Here is a 10,218-nt window from a genome sequence, read left to right as displayed (position 1 = left end):
ATGCTAGATTACGCCAAATATTTTCCAGAGTGACTGTGCCATTTTGTATTCTCACCAACAGTGTATGAGAATTCCGGGTGCTCCACCTTCTCACCTACACTTGATGTGGTCATTATTCTTATTATCTTAGAGACGGGGTCTTACTCTATCACCCAGGCTGGAGTGCAGTGGTACCATCATAGCTGACTGCAACCTAGAACTCCTGGCCTCAAATGATCCTCCCACCTCGGCCTCCTGAGTAGCTAAGACTACAGGTATGTCACCATGCTTGGCTAATAAATTTTTTTTGTAGAGATAGACCATTATGGCCACTATGTTGCCCAGGCTGGTCTTGAACTCCTGACCTCAAGCAATCCTCTGCCTTGGGCTCCCAAAGCACTGAGATTACCAATGTGAGCCACTGTGCCTGGCCTGGTCAGTGTTTTTCAGTGTACCACCGCATTAATGTGCAGTGGTCTCTCATCATGGTTTTAAGTTGCATTTCCCTAAGGACTAATGATGTTGAGCATCTTTTCATGGGCTTATTTGCCATCCTTATACCTTCTCCAGTGAAGTGTATGTTCAAGGCCATTGCTCATTATTGACTGGATTATTTTTAATGGTTTGTAGGTGTTCTTTATGTATTCATTTGGGTTTATGGGCTTCTCAATATCTTTTTCCATCCTGCAGTTTGTATTTTGTACTCTCTTAATGGAGTTTTGTGATGAATAGAAGTTGCCAACTTTAAAGAACCATATTAGTCCTTTGATATGGTTGAATTTCGACTTTCCTAATTGCAACATGAAATTTAATGAAGCCCTCCTAGTACCAAAGCATTCTGCCTTGAGCCAGTGTCATCCTTGGAGGGCATGGAGATTTCTCCTGTATTTGCTTCTGCAACAATCTCATAGGCTTGTGAACCTCAAGAGGAGTTCAGATGAGCCAAACACTTAGAACAACACTGTTCTGTGCTGTACAAGTGTTGGCAGTTCTTATTATTCTAAAACCGTTATCACTTGTCTTTTTCATTGGAGGCTCTATAATGTCCCTGATTACCTATTGACCTTGCTTATTGACATGCCCTGCAATCCCACCTCTCTGCAGTGCCATCACTGTCATTAAGAACCTCCACATCTGCAAAGGTCTGTCTCTGGGCGGAGCTCATGAGGAGTGCCATGAATGCTGTGCCTCTGGCCTGCTAGCTGGGGCACCCCGTAAGTGCAGGGGCCATACCTCAGTCATCTCCGTCTCCCCCTGCCCAGCAGAGGGCCTGGTGGTGTGGCTCCCTGTGTACAGTGAGGCTGGAATGCCCTGCGCCCACTCCTCCCCGGGTTGTGCCCCGTAACGTTCCAGTTTTCTTGCCTACTCGCTGCCCAGGCCTGGAATCTGCGAGACACCAGAGTGGAATCTAAGCCCTTCTCTGCAGCCCTGTGAGCCTCTCACGCTGCAAAAGGCAACCACAGGGGGAAACTGTGTGGTTGCCGCTGCTTCCTCTTATGGGGAAAGGAGACGTTTCTTGGAAACCCCCTGATGGAGAGGGGCCTGGCCCACATAGGTAGGACCCAGCTGAACCAGAGTGACCAGAAGATGCCACGCATGGCCACCTGTTGGATGTTGCTTTTTCTCTGCAGCCAGAGGTCTCTGTGGTGGAGGCAGAGGAGATGGGCAGTGTCTTAGCTTGGGCTGCTGTAGCAACACACCGCAGACTGGGTGGCCTAAACAACAGACATCTCTTTCTTACAGTTTTGGAGGCTGGGAAGGCCGAGATCAACATGTTAACAGATTCAGTGTCTGGGGAGGGCTTGATTCCTGGTTTGCAGATGGTTGCCTTCTTGTTCTAGTCTCACACATGGCAGAACGAGGGCTAGAGAGTGCTCAGGGATCTCTACCCTCATGGCCTAATTATCTCTTAAAGGCCTCACCTTTTTCGTTAGGATTTTGATATATGAACTATATGAACTTGGAGGGCACATATTCAGTTCATAACAGGCAGGCAAGGTCCCATCGTCATGCGGGGGACACAGGAGTGGGCATCCTCCGTTGCAGTGCTGAAGCCAGATGGCGAGGAGGGTCACCACGAGGCACCAGCAGTGAGAAAGGGGAAATGCTAGTAGTGTCTCAGAAGCTGATGCCTCTCCTAGAATTCAAAATCAGAGCACCTCTCCATCTCGCTTGGACCCTTCAGTGGCCTCCCACTGCATTCAGAGTAAATTCGAACTCTCTGCTGAGGCTTCCATGATCTGCCTCTTGTCTGCCTTCCCGCTTGTCACTCGGTCCACTCCCAGTGTCACTTACCACACACCAGCCGACCCAGACTGCTCACTGCTGCTCAGACATGCCTTTGTCCTCACAGTTCCTTCAGCTGGAAATACCCTCCACTTGGTTTTTCCATCTCTGGCTTTCTGGTCTCGTCTCGTCTCATCTCGTCTCGTCTCGTCTCGTCTCATCTCATCTCCTCTCGTCTCGTCTCGTCTCGTCTCATCTCATCTCATCTCATGAAGCGGCAGCTTCATTGTCGCTTCTCCCTGCGGCCTTCACCTGACCCCTCTGTCGGGTTCTGTCCTTGTTTTGCTTATTTGTATACTTGTGCATTTCCTGTCTCAAATGCCACAATGGCAGGGACTTTGTCTGTATCATCATCTGTGTCCCCGGCACCTAGCACAGTGCTTGCGGCATAGTGGGTGCTCAGTAAGCCATTGTATGCGTGAATGAATGACAGGGTGAATACAGAGAAGTGGTCTGCAGGCTGTGGCTTCAGCTCAGCCCTGACTCATTGTGTGATTCTGGGCAGGCCACCACCCTGATTTTTGGCTTTCCTAACTGCAACATGAAATTAAATGACGTCCTTTTACCACCAAAGCATTCTACATTGAGCAAACAATTGGGTGCTAGAAGCTACCCCTCACTGCCGCTCTGGATGCCTTACATGCTTGGAACTGCAACAATGATATGCCTTCTTCGAGAAATTCAACAAGAGTGTATCAGTCCCAAGTGTGCCTCCCAGCACTGGTACAGCAAACTACAACTGGCCAGGTGTTTTTCACAGGTGACACAAAATTTGATCTTGTCAATCTTGTTTTTTGCAGCTGGATGTGCCCGTTTAGCCTTTTATTAAATTTCAAAGGTTCTCAATATTGCAGGATTTAAAAACTGGGGCTGCAGACAGAATGCACGCGGGGCACCACTCTGGTTGTATTGAGACATGGCAGGGTGGGGCTGGGTACAGGCGCATTTATTTCTACACTGCAGGCTGCGGGAGCTTCAGTCACCATTACTTAACTTCCTGGTCTTTGTCAACCTCAGGACTGTCAGAACTGCTGATTGTGTAGAGATTCATGGTTAAGATTAGGAGAAAGTCCAACTTTTCTCATCAGGAGAACATACACCTCCCATTCTTGGGACATCTGTTTGGGCAAAGGTGCTGATGAGCAGTTTGGGTGGGGTTAAGGGCCGTCAGGGCCATTGTAAATCATTTTAAGGTATGTGCCTTGCACAGAGGACCTAAAAAAGGGCAGCAGTGGGCCGGGCATGGTGGCGGATCACGAGGTCAGGTGATCGAGACCATCCTGGCCAACATGGTGAAACCCTGTCTCTACTAAAAATGCAAAAATTAGTCGAGTGTGGTGGCACATGCCTGTAGTTCCAGCTACTTGGGAGGCTGAGACAGGAATCGTTTGGGTCCAGGGGGCAGAGGTTGCAGTGAGCCAAGATCACACCACTGCACTCCAGCCTGGGCAACAGAGCGAGACTCCACCTAAAAAAAAAAAAAAAAAAAAGGCAGCAGAGATGCTAAAATCCAGCCCTGTGTCTTCTGTTCGAAGACGGCACTTGTGACTACGCAGATGAAGCTGGCACTTGTGTCTACACATTGGAAAAGAAGAATGATATGGTCTTCTGTGAGTTAATGAATGAAGGAGCGAGAAACTGATTTTCAAAGACAACACCCTTGGCCAACGGAACATTTTATGTTGCTGAAGTGGGGTTTGTAAGCTTGGGGCTAGAATGGCAGGGCTTGAGAACAGAGGGGTGATTCTAGAAGCAATATGGTGGAAGGGAAGGAGAGAGAGGAGGCACAGCAAGGAGTCTCAGGAGGAGGCTTAGGCAGAGGAGCTGGATTGTGTTTTTTGGGTGTCTGACCTTCCTGCCTCGTGTACTGATGAGCCTGGAACTGGGTTAGGACCTGAGGTGGGGAAGTGACAAAATGCTGGGTCTGTTCTTGAGGTGGGAATGGGGCAACCTCAGAGGCTGCCCAAGAGATGCAGGCATGTCGGGTTCCCAGGCTGGAGGCTGCTCTGTGGAGAGCTGCCTGCTCCAATGTGTCCTTCTCTCAAAGCATTGTCCCTCTGTCAATAAGTCACCCATGGATAGGGCGCAGTGGCTCATGCCTGTAATCCTAGCCCTTTGGGAGGCTAAGGCAGGCAGATCACCTGAGGTCAAAGGTTTGAGACCAGTCTGGCCAACATGCTGAAACCTCATCTCTACTAAAAATACGAAAATTAGTCGAGTGTGGTGGCACATGCCTGTAGTTCCAGCTACTTGGGAGGCTGAGACAGGAATCGTTTGGGTCCAGGGGGCGGAGGTTGCAGTGAGCTGAGATGGCGCCACTGCACTTCAGCCTGGGTGACAGAATGAGACTCAGCAACCCATCCCCCCCTCAAAAAAAAGTCACTCTGCAAACAGACTTGGGCCGAGCACTGAGCCAGAGGCTGAGGTCCAGCAACAAGGAAGTGGCAAGGAAGGGATACCCTGAACCCTCAGAGACTCGTGGTCTGGTGAAACACAGGACGGACACATGGAACTTGGGCCAACAGTGGAGGACCGTCTTGGCTGATGGCCAGCAGGAGGACAGGCAGGCTGATCTTTGCAACTGAGAGGACTGGGAGAGCCCATAGGGACTGTGGGGTCTGGAGAGCTTCCTTGCAGGAGGTGGGCATGGAAGGTCCAAATAAAAGTGGGTAGAGAAGGACGTGGACTTGACTCACAGTCCCACCATTCCATATCTGGGTCATCTTAGGAAATTCATGAACCTCTTAAAACCTCTGTTTCTTCATCTCAAAGATGGGGATGAGGAATGGAACCTATTCCATAGAGGTGTTGTGAGGGTACAGGGCGTGGCACATGGCAAGTGTTCAATAACATATTTACACTGTGGAGTACTCACTGTTTACCAGGCGTCAAGTCCTAGTGTATGCATCCCTCATGACAAGATCTAAGTGGACTGTCATCCCCACTTAACTGTGAGGGAGACTGAGGTCAAGAGAAGTGAAATGACTGGCCAAGAGCATACAGCTGCTAAGGGGCAGGGCTGGGATTCAAATCCAGGTTCTCTGGGGCCAGGGTCCTTGCAGTTGCCACCTGTTGCCTCTGCCTGGGGCACAGAGTGAGCAGAAGCTCAGAGGTGGGAGTACTAAGAGCTGTGGGAAGTTGGTGGAGCTGGGGGTGCAGAGACGGGGGAGGCAAAGCCATTCCTCTCTTCATCCTTTTGGGCCAGCTTGTGGAAGGGTTTGGACTTCAGTGAGTGGGCAGGCTGCTTGGAGCAGAGGACCACCAGCGCAGAGACTGCAGCCCAGTATGAGGCCGGGTAACCACCACTGCCAGCAGCAGCAGCAGCCGGTCCTGGGCTCAGCTCCTACCATCCAGGCCTGCTGATGGGGGCAGTCCTCACTCCTGGGGGAAGTGCTCAGGCACAGGCAGCTTCCCCGCCTCGGAGAATTTTAAATAACACAACCCAAGGATTTCTCTCCTCTGAGGCCCAGGGTATCCTGGAGGCATTTTCCCTCCGCCCCTTCTGAGTACTTCTTGGCTGGTGCCCAGGTCAGAGCACTCAAGGACCAAAATGTTCCCAGGGCATCCCAATGGCCTGTCTCGGCAGAGGGTCCTGCACACAGGGAGTTTTTAATCAATGTCCCTTAACTCATTGGAAAGTTTTAAAAAATTATTATTAAACAAGTCAATCATGCTTATTAGGAAATACAGGTTAGCACAGAAGAGTTTTAAAAGTCCATTTACAATCTGATCCTAACTTGTCTTTTAGATGTTTCAATGCATATATTCACACATATCTTTTACAGAATTTTTGTATAAAGTGTGAGGTAGTAGTCCAAATTCATTTCTTTTGCACGTGGATATTTAGTTTTCCCAGCACCATTTGTTAAAGAGATCATTTTTCCCCCTTAAATTATCTTGGCATCTTTGTTAAAAAACAACCTACTTTTTAAATTTAGCCTTATATTCTTTCTACACAAAGCATTTGGCAGCCCAACTGTTTTTCATTGAGATATAATTCACATACCATAAAACTCACCCTTTTAAGGTGTGTAATTCACTGGTTTTTAATCCATTCACAAGGTTGTATAACCATCACCATGATCTAATTCTGGAATATTTTCATCATGCCAAAAAACCGAAACCAAACAAAACAAAAAGCAAACCTCACACCCACTAGCAGTCACTCCTCATTCCTCCCTCCTACCAGTTCCTGGCAACCATAAATCTACTTTCTGTCTTCACGGGTTTGCCTATTCTGGACATTGCATGTAAATGGACTTATACAATGTATGTCATTTTGTAACTTGCTTCTTTCATTTAGCATGTTTTCAAGGTTCATTTATGTTGTAGCATTTATCAGTGCTTTGTTTTTTTTTCACAACTGAATAATATTCCATTGCACAGATAGATCACATTTTCTTTATCCATTCATCAGCCAAGGGACATTTAGGTTGCTTCCACTGTTTCCTCTTATGAATAATGCTGCTATGAATGTTTGTGTACAGTGTATACATGCTTCATTTCTGTTGAGTATACCTAGGAGTAGAATTGCTGGATCGTATGGTAACTCCATGTTTAACTTTATGAAGAATCAACAAATTATTTTCCACAGTGGCTTCACCATTTTACACTGTGACCACCAATGTATGAGGCTTCCAGTTTCTTCACATTCTTTCCACACTTGTTTTCTGTCCTTTGGACTAAGGGCACCTGTGTGAGTGTAAAGTGGTATCTCATGGTGGCTTTGATTCACATTTCCCTAACAATTAATGATGTTGAGCATCTTTTCTTGTGCTTGTTGGCTACTTACGTATGTTCTCTGAACATTTTCAAATGCTTTGCTCATTTACAAAGTTGTGTCAGTCTTTTTATTACTGAGTTTCAGAAGTCTTTTACATATTCAGGATATGAGTTGCGACTATTTTCTCCCATTCCATTAGTTGTGTTTTTACTTTCTTGATCGTGCCTTTCAAAGCACAAAAGCTTGGAATTTTGATAAAGTCTAATTCATCTACTTTTTTCTTTGGTCATTTGTGCTTTAGATGTCAAATCTGAGAAATCATTGCTTCATCCAAGGTCACAAAGATTTTCACCTATGTTTTCTTCTAAGATTTTTATATTTTAAATCTTGCATTTGGGACTTTGATCCATTTTGGGTTAATTTTTGTATAAGGCCTGAGGGAGGAGTCCAAATTCAGTTCTTTTGCATGTGGATATCTAGTTTTCCCAGCACCATTTGTTAAAAAGACCATTTTTTCCTCTTGAATTATCTTGGCATCCTTGTTAAAAAAAAAAAAGTCTGCTTTTTAAATTTAGCCTTGTATATTCTAGGCATTTTTCTATCTGATAAACATACTTATAGCATCTTTAAAAAATAAATATCTGTAGAAATACGACAAGCATAAAGGGAAATGTAAATATCATGTGTTTAACTTGGTCAGTTTCACAATGTATTTGCATCAATGCAACCACTATTCAGAGTAAAAATAGGAGATTACTGGCACCCTAGAAGTCCCCTTCAACCCTCCCCTAGTCACTACCTCCAACTTTCTCCCCAGTGATATAGCCTCTATCTTGGCTCCTACCACTGTAACGCAGTTTTGCCTGCTTTTGAACTTTATAGAAACGATACCATTCTCTATGTATGTTTTTGCACTCAGCCTCTTTCACCCAACATTATGTCTGTAAGGCTGCAGTTCTCGTGGAGGTACAGTGGTTCATTTATTTTCATTGGTTATTAGAATCACAGCATTATTTTTAGTATATTCACTTAACAAAGATTTTATTGCATGCCAGATCCTGTTCTAGGCCTTGGGAGAAGGCAAGGAACAAGGCAAAAAGTCCCTGTTCCCTTGGAGCTCATGCTCTCTTGGGTGAGAGACCGACAACAAAGGCAATAAATACGTGGAATATATAATGTGTTGTGTGCAGATAAGTGCTATGGAGAAAAATACAAAGTAAAGCAGGAGAAGGGACTGGGGGGTGTTGCAGCTGTACACAGAATAGTTAGGGAAGGCCTTGCTGAGAAAGTCATATGGAAGCAAAGACCCAAAGGAGAGGAAGGAGGGAGCCATGTAAATTTCTAAAGAAAGAGCATTCCAGGCACAGCAAAGGCAAAGGCCTGAGTGTAACTGCAGGCTTGGCATATTTGAGGAACAGCCAGGAGATTAGTGTGGCTGGAGCAGAGTAAGAGGAGAGTGTAAGGAGCGGGGCAGAGAGGGTGCCAGGGGCCAAACAGCAATTGTAAGGACTTTGGCTTTTACTTTGGGATGGGAGTCATCAACAGGAGTTTCAGCAGAGGAGTGGTATAATTTGACTTCAAACAAAAAACAAACAAAAAACTCACTCTGGCTGCTGGACTGAAGAAGGGCTGTAGTTGGAGGTGCGGAGAGTGGCCAGGAGCTCCTGCTATCACCCAGGTGAGAGATGATGGAGATGTGGACCCAGGTGGTAATGGTGCATATGGAAAAGATGGGCTGCATCTTGGAAATATTTGAAGGCCAAGTTGAAAAATTTGAAAGTTGAAAAATTTGCTCCCAAATTGGATAGTGGGGTTGAGAGAAGATGGGTCGGGTTGAGTGTTCTAGGTTCAGATGTTCCGTCAGTTTTCTTAATTACTTTTCTGTTACTGGGCATTAGGGAGATTTCCAGCTTCTCACTGCTTTAGGCAAGATGGTGGTGAATATCCTCGTAGATGGATCTGTGCACTGCCCAGAATGAGTTTTCTAGGGTAGATTCAGTCCTTCTAATGCAGCATTTTCCAATGTTGGCTGACTGTGCACCACCTGTACAGGTATTTACCTGAAAGCGGTGGGGGGCAGCGGTTACAGCATTAATTTGTGTCAGAGGCCTGGGGCAAATCCCATCTTTGGGGCAAATCCCCATCTCTGATGCCAGAGGAAAGGGGGCATCTTGAGTCTGGGGAGGCCCCTCGCAGGAGTGAGAAGTCCTGAGGAGCCCAGGCTCAGGTCTCAGAGAGGTCACTCTTTTTTGAGTTCCTCCCTCTCTGTGGGACTCAGTTTCCCCATCTTCACCCTGCCAGTGAGTGGGTGGGTGTAAGTGAGCAAGTCTGCCTGGAGGATCCTACTGCTGCTCTCTGCACCTCTTAGGGGTATCTCCTGCCTCCTCCTTCTCCCTTGGCGGGTGTGAGATCCAAGTTCAAATTTGTACCTCAGTTTCTGCATCTATAAGTTAGAGGCAATAATAGTCAATACCCTAGAGGTGGAAGTAACTGAGTTACTGTATGTAAAGATTAGCACCTGGTAAGCACTTTCTAGATGCCAGTTATTTTCATTAGTCTAAAAAATTGACTTCACATTTAAAAAAAAAAACAAATATAAGAGTTTTAAAAGGGGCATTTATATTAACACGTTAAATGGAAAACCGGTGTCATCGGCTCCAGAGAACAGAAGAATGTAAAATAAAATTGTTTAATGGAAACAAAAACAATGCTATTAAAGTTAATTAGATAGTTTCAGAGCCAAGTAGCCTAGGCAGTGCTAGAGAGGTACTCCAGCCCTATTAGTACAAAACTGAGAAATAAACTCCCTTCCACAAAAACAGAAAAATTAAAAGGAAAATGAAAAAAAGAACCTTCAATGACCAGTCCACTCTTATCTAACGTGTAACACTCTGGAAAAGCTTTCCTAGTTTTGGCTGTGTGTGTGTGTGTATGTGTGTTGGGAAGTGGTGTGTGTCGGGAAACGAGGTGTGTGTGTAGGTAAGCGATGTGTGTGTGTGTTGGGAAATGAGGTGTGTGTGTGTTGGGAGGTGGGTGTGTGTATATTGGGGAGCATGTTTGTGTGTTGGGAAGCGGTGTGTGTGGGGTGTGTGTGTGTTGGGAAAGCAGGGTGCGTGTGTTGGGAAGTGTGTGTGTGTGTGTGTGTACGCGAGTGTTGGGAAACAGGGTGTGTGTGTTGAGGGAAGCGAGGGGTGTGTGTGTGTATTGGGAAGCATGTTTGTGTGTGGGGG

The sequence above is a fragment of the Mandrillus leucophaeus genome, unplaced genomic scaffold (genome assembly GCF_000951045.1).
Source record: "Mandrillus leucophaeus isolate KB7577 unplaced genomic scaffold, Mleu.le_1.0 Scaffold333, whole genome shotgun sequence".
NCBI lineage: Eukaryota > Metazoa > Chordata > Mammalia > Primates > Cercopithecidae > Mandrillus > Mandrillus leucophaeus.
Note: the sequence above shows the minus strand (reverse complement) of the source record.